This window comes from Crocuta crocuta, unplaced genomic scaffold, assembly GCF_008692635.1.
Source record: "Crocuta crocuta isolate KB4526 unplaced genomic scaffold, BGI_CrCroc_1.0 scaffold21, whole genome shotgun sequence".
Lineage (NCBI taxonomy): Eukaryota > Metazoa > Chordata > Mammalia > Carnivora > Hyaenidae > Crocuta > Crocuta crocuta.
This window is the reverse complement of record NW_027527938.1, coordinates 2,529,815-2,552,481: the sequence shown is the minus strand read 5'-3', so window position 1 is coordinate 2,552,481 and position 22,667 is coordinate 2,529,815. Positions and strand designations below refer to the sequence as shown.

The following is a 22,667-nucleotide window of genomic DNA, read 5'->3' as shown; positions in this document are numbered from 1 at the left end:
ATAACAAGGGTTTTAACTGCACTTATATGTGGATTTTTTCACTATATACAGTACAGTGCTATAAATGTATTTTCACTACCTTATGATTTTCTTAATAACATTTTCTTTTCTCTAGCTTACTTTATTCTAAGAATATAGTATATAACACATATAACATACAAAATATATTAATCAACTGTGTTATCCATAAAGATTCTTATCAAGAGTATACTATTAGTAGTTAAGTTTAGGGGGAGTCAAAAGTTATCAGTGTATTTTCAACTGCATGGGGGTTTGGTACCCCAACCCTCATGTTGTTCAAGGATCAAATACATATATGTGTATGTGTATTAATTGTATTATATATGATATTTGTATAATGGTATTAATTAATACATATATTACCATTAGTTGGCACATTTAAATCCTCTTGTCAGGCTACAACAAAATGTAGACTTGATAGCAAAATAAATTATAGAAAAAAAAAATTCTCCAGAGAGAAGAAAAATGATATGCATCATAAACTTGAGTCTTCATAAAGAAAGGAGATCTAACAACAATCCAAAATTATGTTGCCAACACTGTATTTGATTATATATATAATATATATACACACACACATATAATACATTATATATCAGAAATAAATATTTAATGTGTCAATATGAATGTATAATATAAATATAAGGTAAATAAGAAATAATAAATATAATATGAATATAAGTGTGCAATAAATATGTTTAATATATATGCACTTTTGTATGCTTACTGTAAATCAAGTGAATGACAGCATTGAAACAAGAGACAGGAGAGAGAAGTTAGAAATAGTTTGTTAGTATTAGGAACTCAGACTACTCATCAAGTGGTTTGGTGTTTTTGCAACTGGACCTGAATTAGTAAGACGTAAAGCAAATACTTTAAAAATTCTAATAGATATGGTAAGAAAAGAGAGAAAATTAAATTGCAAAATGGATAATTCTCTAACATAGCTAAAGACAAAAAAGAGAGAGGGTACAAGTTGTTATCAAAAATAAAAGAGAGATACCACATACATTAAAATAATAATGAAGTGATTCTATGAATAGTTCTATGCCTATAAATTTGATAACTAATGTGAAAGAGACAAATTCCTTGAAAGACATTAGCTACCAAAGGCTAATAAGAAGTAGATTATCTCAATAGGCTTTTATCTATTAAAGAAATTGAGTGAATCTTCCAAACAAAAGGCACCAGGTCCAGATGGGTTCATTGGTGGATTCTTCCAGATATTTAATGACGAAACTATATCAACCTCTTTCAGAGGACTAGAAGCTGAGGTAATACTTCCCAAATCATTCTATGAAGCCAGCATCACCCTACTACCAAAACTAGACAAAGACATTACAAGAACTACACATCAATATCTCTCATGAACATAGATGCAACATCTTTAACAAAATATATTAGTACCCCCTAAAAATGAAGAGTGTGGGTATAAATCTAAATACACACACACATACACACACACACACAGAAAACTGCAAACTGATGATGACTAAAATCAATGAAGAACTAAATAGAAAGATATCCCATATTTATGGATTGGAAGACTCAAAACTGTGAAGAAGTCATTCCTTTTCAAATTGATCTATAGATTGAGTGAAATTCCAATTCTAATCCCAGCAAGGTATTTTGTGGTTTTCAGAAGATTCTGAAGTTTAGAGTTAAAGAATAGCCAAACCTATATTGAAAGAGTACAAAGTTAGAAGGAGGACACTATTGACCAAAGTCTTACTATAAAGTTACAGTAGTTAGACAATGTGGTGTTGGCAAAAGAGTAGACAGATAGATCAATGGAACAGAATACAGAGGCCAAAAATAGGCCTATATAAATGTAGTCAATTGATCTTTAATAAAGAATAAAGGTCATATAATGGAGCAAAGAAAGACTTTTAAGTAAATGGTACTGGACAATCTAGACACTGCACACAAAACAAACAAACAAACAAAAAGAAAAGATCTAGACACAGACATTATACTCTTTAGAAAAATCAACTCCAAGTAGATCCACATGTAAATTATGAAGCTATAAAATTCTTGAAGATAACATTTAAGAAATACTTGAATTTCTTGGGTATGATGATGACTTTTTAGATGAACACTAAAGGCACAATCCATGAAAGGATTAATCTGCACTTCATCAAATTAAAACAAAACCAAAAATTTTCTGTTTTGTGAAAGACAATGTCAAGGGAATGAGAAAATAAGCCACAGACTGGGAGAAATTATTTGTAAAAGATAACATCTAAAATACTGTTATCAAAAATGTACAAAAAACTTTTATAATTCAACAATAAGAAAACAAACAAGCCACTTATAAAATGGGCCAAAGCTTAGACCTCTCCAGAAAAGATATACAGATGGCAAATAAGATTTACAGATGGCAAATAAGAATATGAAAAGCTGCTCTGCATCAGGGGTATGCAAATTAACACTACTATATACCTATTAGAATGGTCAACTTCCATAACATAATATGAAATGTTGAGCATGTAGAACAACGGAAAGTCTCATTCATTGCCAATAGGTTTGCACAATGGTACAGTTAATTTGGAAGACAGTTTGGTTTGGGTTTTGTAAAATGAAACATATTCTTCCCAAATGATATAGCAGTTTTGCTACTTGATCTTAATGCCACAGAGTTGAAAACTTACATCCACACAAAATCCTAGACACAGATATTTACAGCAACTTCATTCATAATTGCCAAAACTTTCAAGCAGCCCAGATAAATGGATCAATAAACTATGGCACAATCAGACAATGGAACATTATTTAGTGCTAAACAGAAATAACTATCAAGACATAAAAATACATAGAAGAGTTTTAAATACATAATATTAGATGAAATAAACCAATCTGAAAAGACTACTGACACTAAAAAGATCAGCAGTCATCAGGAGTGGGGTATAAGGATTGATCGAAAGGTGAAGCACAGAGGACTTTTTAAGATATCGAAGTATTCTGTATGTTATCATAATAATGGATACATGTTCTTACAGTCATCCAAACTTATAGCATGTTCCGTGAACTATGAACCGTGAACCCTAAAATAAACTATGACTCTGGATGATTATGATGTTTCAGTATAGGGATCATCAACAACTCTTGTGAGGATGTTGATAATTGTGTTTTGGGGGAAAGGTTGTATATGTGAACTCTGTATTGTCTTCTCAATTTTGCTGTGAGCTTAAATGTGCTCTAAAAAAATAAAGCCAATGGAAAGAAAATGACAAGGGTCAGAAAGATGAGGGGTTCTTAGAAGTAGGTGTCTATGAAATTAAATTGAATGAATAAACTAATATGATACCCTATTTGACAAATATAATTGAATATTTTGATAGCTTTTTTTTAAGAATAACTATGGTTAGATACATAGAAACACTACAAATGGAAAACAAGTGCTTCCACTTCTGGCCAAGATGGATTAACATGGACCAGATTTACTCTCCCATGTGAAACAACTGAAAAAAATACCAAACAGACAAAACAATGTGAGGTGTGTAAAATGGTCACAGAAACAGAATAATCTGAGGTAGAAAATAAAGAATTCCATGAAAAATCAGATACGCTTCATATTTTATTTACATTCTAAAGGAGAACTTAATTTATTAAATTAATTGATTTAATTGATAGAATTGCTAGCATGTGTTGGTGTCATGTATATGTAGACTGTGGAAGGATGACAAATAGCTCCCTTCTTTAATACCCAAGTTTGGAATCATTTTGGAGCTAGACTCAAAATCAGCATCAACTTTTTTTCATGATGAATCTAAAGAAAAATAGAATGGACTCATGTCCAAATGGACCTCTTAATGTCTCTTCCAGGTGAGATGTCACAGGCAGTGTTGGACAACTGACTGACGTTAGCAGATCCCAAGGACCCTCTTTGCAGGCAAGCACTTCCCAAAGACAGAGCTATGCAGGGCAGTCTTCATATTTATTTTCCTCTCCCAATTGCAATTGTCTGCTAAATCATTTCTCTCTCCTGGAAAATAGGGGGTTTAGAATCTCTGGGATGTTTCTCTCTTGCAGTTCCTTTCTGAAATGGAATGAAAAGTCTCTTCCCAATATGTTAACACAGGGGGAAATCTTGTGTCCTCTTTGAAATGTAAAGATAAAATAATGATTTACCAGAAAAAAAAACAACACAAGCCAAACCACACATTAACTACTTTTTCCTCCTTTTTCTTCATGTATAAAGACATTCTTAAAAGATTTTGGAACAGGTCAAATTCAAGTAATTATTTCATCTTCTTTGTCATACACACAAGGCTACCCTTCATTTAATTATTTTTAATTTTTTTTTCTTTCAAGAAGATGCAGTAATCTTTTTTTACTGTTAGTTAGTTTGACTTTGTTGGCTTTTGTGCTTAGAGCAATTTGAATTTGACAGTTCATTTATGGTGAATTTTAATAGGAAAAGTCAGTTAAGCATCTGTCCAAATTATCCCTTATATATACAGCAGTGGAATGTAAATTTGCATTGCAATAAGACTTATTATAAAAGTTTAACTTGTCATCACCAACTCTCACTGTCCTTTTATTTTTTAATGAGAGATTCAGCCAAATATGTTAGAGTTGATGAAGGGCAATTTCATAACAATGTATTTCAGTAAAATATATTAAATGCCCCTAATACATAGTATTTTTCCCTATTAGTTTACTCCTACAAATAATTCTCTGATTAAATACCATATGTGTACATAAATGTTTAGCCAAATTGATTTGTTGTGTCAGAACTTTTCAGTTATGGTGTTATTGAACAATATTTAAGAAGAGGTTAGCACCCAGGGTGTCCAATTCAATTAAATTCACATTACTTCATGAATGCAGATAGGTCTTAAATGTCTAAAATTTTTATCATTTTTCTAAACTGTTATTTAACCATTCTTTATATACATGTAGCACACGAAATTCTACTGGTTATTATACACAAGTGGAGTACAAGAATCAAATTTGATTAATTTAGTTTGCCTTTGGAGAATAACTGCTCTGAAAATTAAATTTGAAAGCTGCTGAAGGCTATAAATAGCTTAAAAAATAAAGTATTTTCATTTAAATTCTACAATAATAAAGGTTTGGGTTTGATTCTAAATGATAGAAGACATAAGCAGTCAATAAAAATCAGACCCGGGATTTCAAGATCACAAAGTAACAATCTATCAATCAAAACAAATTTCTTGCTTTCTTATTGTCTGTTTACAGCTCCATAAAATATTAGATTAGTGATCAAAGATCACATATTTTGATGCTGACACTGAAAGACAAAATATCAGAAGAATTTACACTTTGGGAAGGTAATAGTCTTCTGAAAAGAGACTGACATCTGGAACATGATAATGGTGTATGACAATTTGAAGTGCAGGGTCCTGACTATATTAAATACAAAAGTTCAGGGAGTTGTAAGTCATTTATGCTAACCGGCTTGTCAAGATGACATATCTTGTCAAAGAAAGGTTGGAAAACAGAATCTTGGGGTAAATGAAGACAGTTTTTTGATATTTTGTCAATATTTCCAACCCACTGGGTTGATATTTCATGATTTTTATAAGCTCATAATAAAAGGAACTCATAATTTAAATTTATTCTGAATATATTATAAGCATTATAAACTTATCTTTTATACCTAGGTTATACATAGTTTTTTTTTCTCAGAATATGTTTTTTCAGAAACTTAAATATGAAAATCAAAACCAAAATATGAAAGTCTCTTTATTTTACAAAGGCATGTATAATTATAACCATGAACTTGAGTGCATTTACTACTCTTCAGTTTCTTTTTCAGTTGTAAATTAGTGAGATGGAAAATACCTTGGGATATTTACTGTAGGGGGACAAACTTTCTTTTCCATTCAAGGAGAATAGTGCAGCTACCAAACACACATCTTCTAATTTTAATACCTCTTCTCAAAACAATTATGATTGTCTGCCCTTTTATTTTTTTCAGCACTTATATACATCTAGAGTTTTAACCACAAAATCAAGCTGTTCACCATAAGACTATGAGTAAAACTTAGAAAATAAAAATACCTATGGTATACACTTAATATACTGAGATAGCAATCACATGCCACATAAAGCCAGATATTTCCTTAATGTCATTGCATGCATCATTCAAAGCACATTACTTATAGGCTCATGTGTATATCCACACTACGATTTACCTTGGTGAGTCCTTTTTCTTGGGTATTATTATTATTTTTAATCTAATTAATGTATTCATTATGGGAAAATTTGCATAAAGACTCACTCCGTTAATCATTTGCCCTACAAACAATCCTAAAGTAAGGAGAAAGATAAATTTCACTGATGGAAATGAAATGATGCATGAAAAGAGAAGTTTAAAAACATATACAGTTATTACTGGTAATACACATTTTATTTCTTTTTATTTTTAATGTTTTATTTATTTCTAGGAGAGAGAGAGAGAGAGACAGCGTGAGCAAGGGAGGGTCAAAGAGAGAGGGAGTCACAGACTGAAACAGGCTCCAGGCTCTCAGCTGGCAGTCAGCACAGAGCCCGACGCGGGGCTCGAACCCACGAACCGCGAGATCATGACCCAAGCGAAAGTCGGACGCTTAACCGACTAAGCCACCCAGGCGCCCCTGGTAATACACATTTTAAACAATTGATTGCATTCTAATTCCTTACCTTAAAGGACACGATGGAGAATGGAAAGTGGGATAAACATATCAGAATGAAATGACACTATCTTACTTTACCTATAGATTTATAATGAAATACACATATCTAATAGTTTAGATATAAACTTTTTAGGCAAGAATGACAAAATTTTTAAATTCAAGTAGTTTTCAATTTCAGTTTCAGGAGGTCCACAGACATACACAGTCAGTCATTCACATAAATGATTAAAGCAGGATTTTGCCTCTATTCCCTATACACACAATATGATAGGAAGGTAAACTGTCCTCTTCACAGACATGGTTGAAATTACACACACACACACACACAAATACTCAACTCAGTGGAGGAATAATATGAAATGCCATTTATGAAGGATGTAAGAAGAAACATGAAATTTGGCAGTTAATAGAGAAAACTACTGTCTGAAGACTCAAGACAACATCTGGCAACTAGATAGTTTTTAAAATATAGGTTTTCCACCTGTGCCACACATTAGGATTAGCTTGAGGAACTTTATATAAAAGTACTGTTGCCAAAACCTCACTCCAGAGGCTTGATTCATTGTTCCTGGGCCTAGTCTTTATCAGAAACCTCCTAGGTGAAGAGTGAATGTAGAGGTGGTGTTGAGAACCACTCTCTTAGGTCCTTCTGATATATACATAATTACTTGAAAATTTACATGTAGTAGGAAACATGTTAGAAGAATCAATACCAGAATCTGATAAGCTGCCTGATAGGTGTATGATGATTTGCTAGGTTGGACGTGGTCACTTTGGGCCTCAGCCTCCTTATGCAAAAAAAATGGTTTGCACTAAATGATGTTTAATGTAGATTATGTAAAAGTTTAGCTCTAAAATCTCTGATGATGTAATCACTTATATATATCCATGCATTTATAAAGTTAGATAGGAGCCTATTGACAAAATTGCAGATAACTTATTACTCAAAGAACAGTTGTTGATATGGTTTATTTACTGGCAGTGCCTAGTTCTAAAAGGTAATAATATTCATTATAATATTTATAGGAGAGAATTATGATGAAATAGAAAATTTATATTTGATACTATAAAACTGGTTTAATTTTTAACTCTACCATGTATGTCTTGTACAGTCTTGTGCATGTGATTTGACCCCATTAAACTTTGGTATTTTTATCTTTATTTTTTTAAGTTTTTATTTATTTATTTATTTTGAGAGAGGGAGAGAGGGAGCATAGGTGGGAGAGCAGAGGGAGAGAAAGAGAATCCCAAGGAGTCTCCACACTGACAGTAGCCATTAAATTCATAAACCATGAGATCATGACCTCAGCTGAAATCAAAAGATGGCCGTTTAATCAACTAGGCCACCCAGTCAACCCTAGTGTCTTTATCTTTAAAATGGCAGTGGGTATGACAATGCATGACATTATTCAGAGAGCTCTTATGAAAACTGGAATGACATTTTATGTTTAAAATTCTTTTGTAAAATTATTAGACATGAAATGTTTTTAAGAACCAAAAGAGTTTTTAAAAGATAGGTGATAGAACATGATACTCTAAAGAAACCAGGAATGTACAAATTGGTAAGAAAGTCATTTGGACATGGTAGCTTTGGGCTTTCAGGGGACAGTTAATCTCATAACCCTAAGCTATTTTTTAAGATCATATGAAATATAATACACCCATGATCTAGTTTGAGGACTGCCTTTATTGTCTTTGGCTTTGTTAATTTTATCTCTTTTGGACATAATAAAATGGCTTTGTGAGATCAATATATCTCAGAATGAAGCAGGGGTAAGACCCTCAAAGAGTTGCAAGCATGTTGCCTTGAAGATTAATGAATATAAAAGAAAAATATTTTTCTGGATATATGGGCATGTTCTCAAGATCTATTGTCCAATTACAACACAACTGTGAAACAACACAAAGTGAGTTTTGAAGATAATTTCATTCATTTGTTCTCTGAGAAATTATTTACTGAGCACCTACTATACATTAGGCACTGATGAAACAATAAACAAAGCCCTACTCTCATAGAGTTTTCTTAGGACAGGAGAAGATATTACATCAAAGATAAACAATCTCATTAAATTATTCAAATACATTTCTAATTTTAAATGTTATGTAAGTGCTATAAGTAGTAAATTGCTTGAGAGCATATAACAGAGGGCATTTATGAAGAAGTCATAGTGTAACTAAGTTCTGAAAATAAGTAGGAGTAATTATCTGAGAGGGATGAGAAAGCGGTCTCTATAGTGGTAACTCAGGAATGTCTACCAGGCTTCAGATGGTTTCTGCCTTCGGATTCTAAATACATCCATTTCCTCTGTGGCGACTTGATAGTTTCTCTGGCTATCGTCCAGGGGTGAAGTACCAGATGCTTCTCTAAGATTCAGATTTCAGTTTACTTTATCTAAATCCAAGGCATTTGGGTGTGGGGAATGAATAGTATTTCCTGGGAAAGTTCTAGTGTTTTGTCAATTCTTTTCTCACACATTTTAAACTTATAACCAAATTTTACAAACTGAATACAAAATCCAAAGAGAACTTACCTTTTTTTTTGGTCTTTTTGCTTTTCTGATCCNTGGCAAATATCTGCTGAAAAAAAAAAGCACAGATTAACATATCTAAAACCTAGTCTGTTAGTTTGAAATTTTTTGTAGACATTTGAATGAATATGAAAAATAGCAATTAAATATACTGTACAAATACAGTGGTCAAAAAAGGGTTACGCTGAATATAGATATTTTTGTTGATGCTGTTTTCATGTATTGCTGATGAATAATATATATAGGTTGAACTTACCATGAAATGAATTATATATATATGTATATATTTGATATATATCTACTTGCTTTTTTCTTAACTTGCCATATAAATGACTCTGATTTTACAATGAGGACTATATCATGTACTATAGCATACATGTTTAACAAGACTGATCTAAAATTGGAAGACTATTTAGAATGTTTAGAATGTTCTAGGAGAATCTTTGAGAGTGCTGATAGCATCCACGTTCATTCCTTTAATTGTACAGAATTTCTGACCTCTGAGGAATATATTGGATGGTAGTTGTTGAACATGACAACCAACCTAATGAGCAATCATCCTCCCGCTATAGGTAAGAATAAATCATTAATAACATAATTGATATACTATTAACAAAATTTCAATACAGAGTCCACAGTTACTTCCTTTAAGCCATTTATGATATTAATATGTCCCTCTGGATAAGTATTTTTTGGATCTCATCATATTCTCCTCACTCACAACACATGGATCATGCCTTTTGATCAGTCACTTTGGTGTTTGGCTTCTATAAGAATCCTGAGGAAACAATAAAGATACCTCTTTCTTATTCAAGGATTATTTTAAATATTTCCAGAATAAGAGTATCAACCCTACACAAAATAAGGTAAACTTAGGTACAATTTACTGAGAAGAACAATCTCATGGATGCAAAATTAGGGGAAAAGGAACATAATGCAAGGAAAAAGTAAAATCCAACACATACACACACACACACACACACACACACACACACACATCTACGCCTATATGGGATTGAAAAAAGCTGAACACTAATTCGTCTATAGAATTGAAACTAATGGAATTTTCATCCTAGAAACATTATTTTATTCCTCAGGGGAAAATGTTATAATAAAGCCTTTGTCCCTATATTCCAGGCCTTTAGACTTGGCTCTGCCAATTAGCTATACATTCTAGCTAAATTACACAACCTTTCTGGGACTCGCTCTTCTTCTTTATTAAATAATATGTTGATTGGATTAATGGTTTCTGTCAAGAATTGCATAACAGAATCATTGAGGAACTGATTTTTTAAAGGCTCAACTCAATCTACAGAATAAAATAGTGCCCCATAAACTGTATTATTATTGTTTTGAATTTCAGAGGTAATTGAAATGAGCTGTTCATTTTGAGTCACTAGACTAAATTACTATCTCTTCCAGTCTCAATACTTTAGGAGTCTGTGGATTTCCTAAGAATAAGAAGAAAATATGTACCACTCTAATGTTAAAATTACATGCTTCACATGCTTGGTATCATTACAGCCACAATATTTACCTTTTCACTTTTTAATGAAAAATAATGACAAGTGGAATTTTCATATTTATAGCCAGATTTAAACCCAATTCTAGGATATGTAGGGTGTGCAAGTTAAGAGTAACATGTATATAAATGCCTGTCTACATTCAGTCAAAAGGATTTTGAAAAGTTCAAATTATTATACTTTTACTTTACTTCATTAATTTGATTTTAATTCAAAGTAGATAATATTTAAAAATTTGTTAAAAATATTTCATGTTTGAATGAGTGGACATGCCAATTTAACAAACCAAGCTTAATTAACAAAATTCTAAGATTTACTTTATTTGCATCTATTTATCTGTATACACATAAAAAACAAACTAAAATAGGAAAGCATGTAATTATCTAACCTAGAACATGGTCTCCACAGCTATAACCATTTCTACTTAAGTCCACTAAAGTTAATTATGCTCTAAAATCTCCTTTAAAATCAAATGAATTACAATATAAATATTGAACCCACATGCTTCCCTTTGCACCCGAATATGAAATCTATTTTGTTCTGCAAAATAGAGTGCTATATTCTTTACCTCTAACAATAGTTTTGAATAGATTTCACATATTTATGTATACAGAGCAGAATATATATTGAATGGTCAAGATTCTTGTCTGTGTGAGCAAGAGAATATCTTGCATTCACATAAATAAAAGGATTGCCTGCCTCTATGGTATTTGAAAAGGTTGCTGAAGCTCAGTGAAGTGCTCTTCATTAAAGAAGAACCCACGCGTAAAGCTTCCATAAATGCAATGGAAACAAGACATGTTTTACTCTATTTAGCATTTATGCGGCATTTTTGAAAAGTGCATTTTTATTAGAGTCTCCTCACAACAGTCTTATGAGCTAGTGGTGTTATGCTCACTTGGAAATAGATAAATTAAGGGCCAGAGAAACCAGGTATTTGCTCAAGGTCATGTGGAAGCCAAGCAGCAGCAGAAGTCCAAATTGCCACTCTGAGACCTGACATTTCCTTCATGTTATTTTTCTTCTATGAGACACACCACCCATTTTTTTTTCCTCAGAGGAAGCATTTTTAGGTAGAATTAGAAATATAGCATTTATATGTAAGGTTGGTAATCTACAGATAACGATTTTCAAAAGGCAAACAAAGACATGCTGTCACAGTATCGTTTATGAGTCTAAAACCTATTCTTAAATTCATGGAAACTCTACAAATCACATATATAACAGCTTATTATATGCATACTTAAGATCACTTGTATATTTTATATATTTCTGTATTATTTTAAGGTGGCTTAGAGTATCTGCTTTGTTAGGGGGAAAAAGAATAAACAAGTCCCCAAGACAGAAACTAATCACGCAAGTGAGAAAACAGGCAATGTTAGAGAAGGACCGATAGAAAATAATTGTTCTTAAATACTGGAATTGCATACTTGTTTAGGTTTTACCATAGTCAAACATGACCTTATGACTCTCAGGGATTCTGAAAGATTGATATGGCGTGAAGATAAATTCTAGCTTCTGCAATGTCAAACAAAAACCCAAGAATGCCCATTAGCTTCATTCAATTATGAATGAAGAAGCATGACTGCAAAAATGGCACATTTTTATACTGACCTAAACAAATGTCTCTTTCGGCTTTTGATAGTCCTCTTATATCCACCATAGAATACACACTTTTACGCTATTTTTTGTCCCGGTATAAATGCTTTCTACTTTTGAATTCTACCTTCCTTTCTTAGAACAACTGTTTTTCTTTGGACTACTTTCATTCATTACATAGGATATGGCCTGGAGCAGCAAGAACATGAATTTGTCCTCATGGAATTAATTTTTACTCTTTATATTCCTTCGAAGACGATTATTATTGGGATAATGTTTTTCTATGCTTAATTCTGCATTTTTATTTTCTTTTTGCCATCTCTGCACTCATTTTAGCAATTCCTAACTTTGTATCCGAATTTTGAAATATATAGAGAGGAACCAAGAGGGCTGAACACCATGGAAGGTTTTTTTTTGCGTCTCGCAACCATGAAATGCAGTCAGATCAACACTGAACCGTCCTGCACACCTGGAAAACCGATCTGAGGATGAACACAACAATCTGCACAACCTGAGCCGCAGAACTCAGCAGGTACACAGTGTGGAGAGGTGACCTGGGGGAGAGAGAAGGGCAGGGAGCTGTTTTTGCTTGAGGAGAGGGGATGGACGAGGGATGGGGGGAGAGTAAGGGGGAAATGACCCCACCCTAAAGCAGGGGAGAGAAAGTGGAAAATTGGAAACAGCCACAAGGACTGAACTAAAAAGGGAGAAAGGAAAGGGTTTAAATCCCATAAGACTCTACAAACTGGGGAAGCACAGAGTCAAACTCCACAGCTTGATACCTGGCGGTGCTCTGGTGGGAAAGGTGATTCCCCAGGAGCAGAGTGAAGTCCAGGGGCTCCTCAGGCCACACTGGGAGAGGCGGTTCCCCTGCTGGGAGGACACTTGGTACAGGCTGTGAAGCCACCGCACAGGCAAAGGCCCCAGGGGCCCCCAGAGAAAAACCACATTGGCTGGTGCTGGAACAAGGATGTTACGGGTGAAGCCTGGTGCCAGACGTGTGCTGTTTTTCCACAGTCCCTGAAACGCTGCTGCTACACAATCGCGTGAACTTTTTCTGGGGCGGGCTGGCACCCAGCCACAGTCTCTGGACACCGGCAGCAGCGCGGTTCTGCGAAAGTTCCGGGTGCAGCCGGCACCTGGCATTGCTCGGTGAGACCCTCCCTCAGAGCGTCAGAACAGGTCAAAGCCGCAGCTCCTCGACGTGAGGGGTCGGCAAACACAGCCGCACCTGAGATAAAACTCAGGAGGGACGTGTCACCTGGCAACCTGACGGCTTGGTCACGGATGGTGTTAAAGCAGGGAGTGGATGGAAACTGGAGACAAACGACTAGTGCGAGATCGCTGATCCCGGAGAACAGAGTTCCGACAGCTGGGTAGCTAGGCGACGCCATTTTCACTCCTCCGCGCATGTGCGTACTCACTTCCAAGGGCCACAACAATCCACTCCACTAAGCTAAGCAGCGCCATCTAGTGGAGAATGCAGCCATTACACTAAGCCCGGCCCAACTGGGCCACCAGGAATTCCAGGAGTCTCTCTGCCTGTTTAGTTTACAGACAATAAAGTGCTTCATAGTTTGACTTCTAGGGGAAAATAATGTACTCTCAATCATATTTCTGTCTGTTCACCGGTCCATCTGTTCAATTTTCTTTTTTTGTTTTTGTTTTTGTGAGGGTTTTTTTTGTTTCTTTTTCTAGAATTCAGAAAGAGAATAAATTTACTTTTATTTTCAATTTTTATTAAAAATATTTTTCTTTAATTTTTTCTACTAGATTTATTTACTTTTTGCTAAATTTTTCAAATTCTATTTTACTTCCATCATTTCATTTTATTCTGTTTCATTGTATTCATTTTCTCAAATTTTCAAATGTTTTCCTTTTTTCTTTTTTTCTATTTCCCTTTTCTCTCTAATCTATCAAGCTCCTTTCAACACCCAGACCAAAACACACCTAGAATCTAGCATCATGTATTTGATTTGTGTGTGTGTGTTGTTTTTAATTTTTTAATTTTAATTTTTTTTACCTTATTAATTCCTTTTCTTTCTTCAGAATGACAAAATGAAGAAATTCACCCCAGAAGAAAGAGCAGGAAGAAATGACAGCCAGGGACTTAATCAACACAGATATAAGCAAGATGTCTAAACCAGAAAATGGAATCACAATAATAAGAATGCTAGCTGGGGTCAAAAATAGATTAGAAACCCTATCTGTGGAGGTAAAAGAACTGAAAGCTAGTCAGGATGAAATAAAAAATGATATAACTGAACTGCAATCTTAAATGGATGCCACATAGCAAGGATGGATGAGACAGAGCAGTGGGTCAGCGATACAGAGGATACACTTATGGGGAATAATAAAGCAGAAGAAAAGAGGAAGATTAAGGCAAAAGAGCATGATTTAAGAATTAAACATATCATGGGGTGCCTGGGTGGCTTAGTTGGTTGAGCGTCCGACTTTCGCTTAGGTCATGATCTCGTGGTTCGTGGGTTTGAGCCCCTCGTCGGGCTCTGTGCTGACTGCCAGCTCAGAGCCTGGAGCCTGTTTCAGTCTGTGACTCCCTCTCTCTCTGACCCTCCCCTGCTCACTCTGTCTCTCTCTCTCTCTCCTAGAAATAAATAAAACATTTAAAAAAAAAAAGAATTAAACATATCAGTGACTATTTAAAAAGGAACAACATCAGAGTCATAGGGATCCCAGAAGATGAAGAGAGAGAAAAAGGGGTAAAAAGGTTATGTGAGCAAATCATAGTGGGAAACTTTCCTAACCTGGGGAAAGACACAGACGTCAAAATCCAGGAAGCACAGAGGGCTACCATTATATTCAACAAAAACCTATCATCAACAAGACATATCATAGTCAAATTCACAAAATACTCAGGCAAGGAAAGAATCATGAAAGCAGCAAGGGGGAAAATGTCCTTAACCTATAAGGAAAGACAGATCAGGCCTGCAGCAGACCTATCCACAGAAACTTGGCAGGCCAGAAAGGAGTGGCAGGATATAGTCAGTGTGCTGAATCAGAAAAAATCTGCAGCCAAAAAATTCCTTATCCAGCAAGGTAGTCGTTCAAAATAGAAGGAGAGATTAAAAATTTCCCAGACAAACAAAAATTAAAGGAGTTCATGATCACTAAACCAGCCCTACAAGAAAATTTAAGGGGGAGTCTCTGAAGGGAGAAAAGACAAAAACAAAACAAGACAAAACAAAAAACAACCAAAGCAACAAAGACTAGAAAGGACCAGATACACTACCAGAAACTCCAACTCTATAAGAAACATAGTGGCAATAAATTCATATCTTTCTATACTCACTCTAAATGTCAATGGACTAAATGCTCCAATCAAAAGACATAGGGTAACAGAATGGATAAGGAAACAAGATCCATCTATATGCTGTTTACAAGAGACACCCTTTAGACCTCAAGACACTTTCAGATTGAAAACAAGGGGATGAAAAACCATCTATCATGCTACTGATTGACAAAAGAAAGCTTGAGTAGCCATACTATATAGACAAGCTAGACTTTAAAATAAAGACTGTAGCAAGGGATGAAGAAGGGAATTATATCATAATTAAGGGATCTATTCACCAAGAAGACCTAACAATTATAAACATTTATGTTCCATATGTGAAGCACTCAAATATACAAATTTTGAAATAATAAAATGTACAATATTGCTTCAAACAATAGCAAGGTGTTGAGCACAGACCTTATAACAGGTCTTTGGTTCTCTAAAGGAAGGTTTCTTTCTTTCATTTAAAAAAAATTTAATGTTTATTTATTCTTAAGAGAGAGAGACAGAGACAGAGAGGGAGAGAAGGAGAGAATGAATGGGGAAGGGGCAGAGAGAGAGGGAAACAGAACCCCAAAAAGGCTGCAGGCTCTGAGCTGTCAGCACAAAGCCTGATGTGGGGCTCAAACTCATAAACCATGAAATCATGACCTGAGCTGAAAGTTAGACACTTAACCAACTGAGCTAAAGGAATGTTTCTTAACCTCAGCACTATTGACATGCTGGGCCTGATAATTCATTGTTTTGAGAGAGACTGTCCTGTGCACTGCAGACTGTTTTAGCAGAATCCCTGGCCTCTACTCACTAAGTTCCAGGTGCATTATCCTTCTCTTTTTCCCAAGTCATGACAATAAAAAAAAATCTCCAGTTATTACCAAATGCCCCAAAGCAAAAAGACAAAGTCTCTATTCTAAAAGGTAGTTCCAGTCTTTTCTCACCAATTCTGTTGCTTATCATGTACTATCACAAGCCCATTTACTGAGATTATTTATGTCACATGTTGGCTTTCTCATCATTGGTTTATTTTTACCTGACATGGCCTTATACAACTTGGCTCTTGGTTATTTCTCTGATATCTCTGCTTTTAGCTCATTCTGTTATAGCCTCACTGGCCTTCTTGCTTTTGCTCATACATGGCAAGCATCTAAGAGTTTTGTGCCATAGTGTCTTCAATGCCTTAGTCTCAATATCTACAAGACTTACTGCCTCACTAACTTGAAATCTTTGCTCAAATCTCACCTTTTCAACAAGACCTATCCTGAGTATTCACTAAATTATAGCACTCTCTGGCCATATTTCCAAATTCACTGATATTACTGTTATCTATAGTGATTTTACATTTATTTTACTACATAATTTTTTTTAAATTTTAACATGTCATCCAGTTTATTTTCATATTTATTGTCATTAACTGTTTCCTACATGAGAATGTAATTAAACTCCATCAGTTCCAACATTTTTGTCTCTTTTATTCACTGCTATAGCAAGACTTCTTACATCAGGATCTGGCACAGATGCTTAATAAGTATTTGTTGAATTAATTGAGTAGTTAACACAAACTTTTTTTAATGTTTATTTATTCTTGAGAGAGAATGGGAGAGAGAGAGAGAGAGAGAAAGCACAAGTGGGGGAGGGGCAGTGAGAGAGGGAGACACAAAAATGAAGCAGGCTCCAGGCTGCTCTGAGCTGTCAGCACAGAGCCTGACATGGGGCTCAAACCCACAAACCATGAGATCATGACCTGAGCTGAAGTCATACATTTAACTGATTTAGCGATCCGGGCATCCCATTTAAAAAAAATTCTTTTTAATTAACATAAACTTTTATTCCTCATTCCCCATAAGTCATATTGAGCCACATATAAATCAAATGTCAAAAAATTCTGTAACAAGTGCCATCCTTGTTTTGCTATAGAATAGAAAATAAAGCATGTACACACACATATTTAGTGACTGAAATAGTGACATAAATGTTCTATGATGAAACATAAAATGATAGAGGAAAAAAAGTTAAACTTTTAAAAATAAATTCTACTGATTGTAACACAGGGACCTCCATTAGTGATCATACTCTGTGCTTTTTAAAAGAGTATAAAGAAACAAGTATGTCCATATCCTATAAAACTATTTAGTCCTGATTGAAGAACATAATGTTTAGATTGCACACATTCACCAACTTTCACTCATCAAAGGCACACAATTGCATCAACTACATCCATGTGCCCTGCTTCCTTATCCCTTAATAATTTTAGTAGTTAAGTGGATCAAACAATAAGTTTCTGTCCTCCGATATCAAATGTTATAAAAGAAAAATCAATGAGCATGAAAACAATGATCAAGATGATTATATACAAGGGTGAGGGCTAAGAATGATTTTGTGATAGAAAACGAAGAAGCCATATTGAAGCTCTTAACAGAAGAACAAGAAGAGACCAACCATATATAAGAGATGAGAAGTTGAGGAGATAAAGCACTCCAGAGAAGGAATAAGCACATCTTCCTCAAGCAACTGAAGGAAAAGAATTGTGGCTGGGGCATATTTAACAAAGAGTGTTAGAGAGGTGGGTCAGGGGCAGTGACATTAATAAACATTCATCTTTTAATATCCGGATTGATAATTCACTTCTCAAATGATAGGTCATTTTTAGGGTAAATACAAAATCCTATTACAAAGGTATTTTTTTCTTGTTTTAGTTTAAAAAGTCTTTTTGCAATTCTATGACTTAAATATTTACAACAAAGATGAGTGTGAAGCTAAGAGAACCATCTGAAGAAGCTAAGAGAATAGAAAATTCCTCAGATATCAATTTCCAAGGCAATTGTGATCAAGAACTATGATTAGAAACTGTCAAACCTTTTCACTGCTACATCCTGTAGAACGGGAGTGCCATGGTGATGGTGATGAAAACAATGAAGATTCTTCTTTTTCTCCTTCTTCCTCCCTTTCTTCTCCCTCTTCTCCTCTTCTTTGTCCTTCTCTCCCTCCTCCGCCTCTTCTTCCTTCTTCTGCTGCCATTCAGCCTGTCATTTAGACAACCATTAATTCGGTAGGCATTGACAAGTGTTTCTATATGCCAGGAAATACACTCAACTTAAAAATTTTAAACCCATAATGTGTAACCTAGTAGCCTGCTGGTCATATATTTGGCCCAAGATGATTTTAAGAAATAATAGAAACATTTACAAATAGTGTAACTACCCTAAACATTAAAATAAAAACCCAGAAAACAAACAAAAAAAACCCTGGTAACACTAAGCTGATATTTCTATCATGCATCTGTCAACTAGAGCAGTTGCCTTTTTATAGAGATTAATCAGGAGAGCTTTGTACTGGTATCTCCCTATACTTAGCCTGTTTTCACAGTAATGTTACTTACCAAGCCCTATAGCACTTATTTCTATTAAGCCAGTCCTTGCTCTGGAAAGACTTCAAGGCTAATCCAAGAAAAGAAGTAGCAGCAAGAAGAATAATGTTAAATTAAAAACTCTCTTTAGACCCTGAAGAGACCCTTTTATTTAATAAAGAGGTTTATATACTACATTATTTATTTTTACTTAGGTTATCAGAAATTTTAGAGAAAAATATAAGTAAATAGACAACGTGTGGCATAATAATTTACCATTTTTGGTACTTTTATTGCATATTTTATTTGTTTTATTGCATATATTATTTTAGTCATCAGTTATCAACATTTATTGTGTATCTACTATGTACCAGGGATGTGTATGCCTTTAATTTTAACGTTTCTATAACATTTTCTTTGGAAGAGTCAAAGAATAAAATATGGCTGATAAACAAAACATTTAGTCTATGGTATTTTGAATTTTATTAAGTGAATTTTAAAAGATTACACAATCCCTGTAATCTTTTGCCTCCCAAACTAAAGAAAGCCATGACCACAGTCATAATATCCCTAATGTATCCATCTCAGAGAATAAGCTGGGACCGAGACAAGTATCTCTGCTATGTCTTGTGAGGATGGTGAGGTTGTATGTAAAATGGTCTGCTTTCCTTGAGTGCACTTCTTCTGTCAGCCTCTTGGGTATGTCAGATTCAATTCATTCAGTACTGATATAGAAGATTCAGACACGTACAAGAATATGCCTTCTGAATATGCTTTTATCAGTTATCCAAACTGCACAGGAGCGATTAACATGTGGAAGTTTTATCTTGAAGGATAACATCTTGTGTGTGTTTGGTCTGTGCCTATGAAACCTAAATACTCTTGACATTATAGCCTTCCTGAAAGTCTCAATTATTCATGGCCATGTAGGAAATACAATTTTAAGGGAAGAAAATTAAATGTTATCATTTAATTTATAAATACTTAGGGTACCAGCTGAATTGTCTCAATTCTGCAAATATTAACCCAGTATTATTCATTTTCACATCTCCCGATTCCATCCTAGTTTCTATCCTATTATAGATCTCTACAATATTTGATATTATATTAAAGATCTTCACAAATGTATCAGCCATAACAGATATCCTTTACCTTAGAGTCTAAATCCACGTTGCACCCTTAGCATGGAATACCTTTGGTTCCATTTCTAGCCAAAGTTGTGTTGCTTTTATTACCCCCTGTTAGCATTTTACTTTGAATTAGAGTTTTTAATTTTACAGATGTGGATGTTATTGTATCATTAGCAATTTGCAGGCAAATATCTTGTTTATTTATTTACCATTCTCATTTAAGAGGCTAGTATACAGAAAGTACTACACTTATATTTATAAGTTTGCATTCTGAGTCTCCTGCAGGGAATAAGGAAGTTTCACTTATTCATTTAGATTTACTTATTTAAAAGTGTTTATTCAGTAGTCACAGTAAGTCAGGTACTATTCTATGTGTTTTCCATATATCAGTGTACATGGAAAATACATTACTGTGTTTTTGGAGCCTGTATTCTAGGAGGTAAGACAGATAAAAATAGGAAAACAATATCAATAATTAAACTATATGATATGTTAAAGGTGGTAAGTGCTACAAAAAATATGGGAAGTTAAGCAGGCAGAGGGTGTTGCAGTGTTAATTACAGCAAACAACATGTTCTACCTTGAGAACATTGAGAGATCTGAGCAAGCGTTGAAGGAAGCGAGGAAGTTGACCAAGAGGATATTGAGAGAAGAGCATTCAAACCAGAGAGAACATTGTTTAAAATCTCTAAGACCTGGGTGCACTAGACACATTCAAACAACAGAAAGGAAGTTGTGTTTGTGTGACGGGTGCTGATGGATACATAACATGGTGTTTTGAGTTCATAAAATGTAGGGAGTTTAGAAAATTGTAAGGATTTTGGATTTTACTTAAAAGTGAAATATGAAGTCACTGAACAGTGCTGAGCAAACTTAACATATATTTTAAAAGTATCATGCAAAGTACTTTACTTGAGCTAGACTGTGGGGGAAGAAGACCAGGGAAGAACAAGAAAAAAATGCCAAGTGGCTATGATAGTAATTCAGATAAGAAATTATAGTGTCTTGATCAGGACAAAGAGATAAAAGTGGCTGTATTCCAGATATATTGGGAAGGTAGAATCTATATGATTTTCTGGTGGATTCATATTGAGATTAAAGGAATAGTCAAGGATAACTCAAAGGATTTTGCCTGGAGGGTTGGGTTGCCATAAATTGATGTAAGAAAAGATATGTGTGGAGGATGTTTGTGTGGGAAGATGGGACTCTAATTTTTAGACATAATGATATTGAGTTATCTATTCGATTTTAAAGTGAAATTGTTAGCAGCCTTTTGAATATATGGATATAGAGATTGGGTGAGAGGTTTTGGCTAGAAATAAAATGGAGGAGTCAATAGTATAGAGATAGCATTTAAAGACCTGAGACAAAATGAGCTTGCCAATAGAGCAAGTATAGATATTAAGGAAGAGTTACCAGGATTATCCTCTGAACTCTCAAATTTTAATAAGTAGAAAAGGAAATGAACCAGCAAAGGAAAATAAGAAAGTATCATTATAGAGGAAAGAAACAAAAAGTTCAGTGTCTTGGAAAACAAAAAATAGAGAGAGACAGATCATTTGCTTTAAATGTTCTGATAGTCAGGACAGCTAAGGACTGGGGATTGACCACTGGATTTAACAATGAGGATGTCATGGTCTGGGAGAAGAGCAACTGTCATTAGTTGTAGGAGACAAACATCTACTGGAACTAGGTTTAAGAGAATATTTCACAACAGCAAATTGAGAAAGCAGATGTAAACAACTTTTCAAGGAGGTGGGTTTTTTGCATGTTTTTGTTTGTTTCTGTTTTTGCTAGAGGAGTAAAGATATCTGCATGTGTCTAAGGATGTGGCACGACATCCAAGAGAAGATTTTTCTTTTCTTTTCTTTTTTAATATTTTTATTTATTTTTAGGAGAGAGAGAGAGAGAGACAGCGTGAGCAGGGGAGGGTCAGAGAGAGAGGGAGACACAGACTCTGAAACAGGCTCCAGGCTCTAAGCTGGCAGTCAGCACAGAGCCGACGCGGGGCTCGAACCCACGAATCGCGAGATCATGACCTAAGCGAAAGTCGGACGCTTAACCGACTAAGCCACCCAGGCGCCCCACCAAGAGAAGATTTTTCAAGGTGGATATACTCTCACCATGTTTACAAGCTAACACGAAGTACTGGTAGAAACAAGGATGTCTGGAGTGACATCCTTGAGTAGAGGAGAACCATAAAGGAAAGGATTGGGTCTACATAGGGGACAGGATATTTCAACTTTGGTTATAGACGAATTGGAAAGGTTGTGGCCGGTAGGACAGTGTTAAGTGGTGATGTGCATCAAAGTTTCCTTTGAATTAAGTATTTCAGTGAAGAGGGCACCAAGGTCATGAACAATTTTTGGTTTGAGAAGAAGGTGAAACCATTATCCACGAATGTGAGTGATAGCGACTCAGAGGGCATAATATGATACCCTGGCAGAATCATTGGTATATGTGAGGTTCAGGATCATTAATTTATAGTACATCAATTAGCAGGGTTAAGTTTTATCTTCATTCAGTTTTAGCTGCACAATGTGAAAAGAAGGTAAAACTGGCACTTACTGGGTGGTGGTATTTCCAC

The 22,667-nt window shown here is 34.7% G+C and overlaps 1 long non-coding RNA gene across 2 annotated transcripts in view; it reads left to right on the top strand.

Moving 5' to 3' along the window:
* The window catches only part of LOC144221716 (uncharacterized), a 21,626-nt gene extending 7,045 nt beyond the window's left edge, over nucleotides 1–14,581 (top strand). Inside the window, exons 2-5 of one of the 2 annotated variants that reach the window (XR_013332155.1) lie at nucleotides 9,682–9,765; nucleotides 12,690–12,847; nucleotides 13,333–13,467; nucleotides 14,365–14,581. This is a non-coding gene — a long non-coding RNA (uncharacterized LOC144221716). Of the gene's footprint in view, nucleotides 1–9,681; nucleotides 9,766–12,689; nucleotides 12,848–13,332; nucleotides 13,728–14,364 lie in introns of both variants that reach the window. The other variant, XR_013332154.1, reaches the window with a different exon arrangement.
* Nucleotides 14,582–22,667: the final 8,086 nt, after the last annotated feature.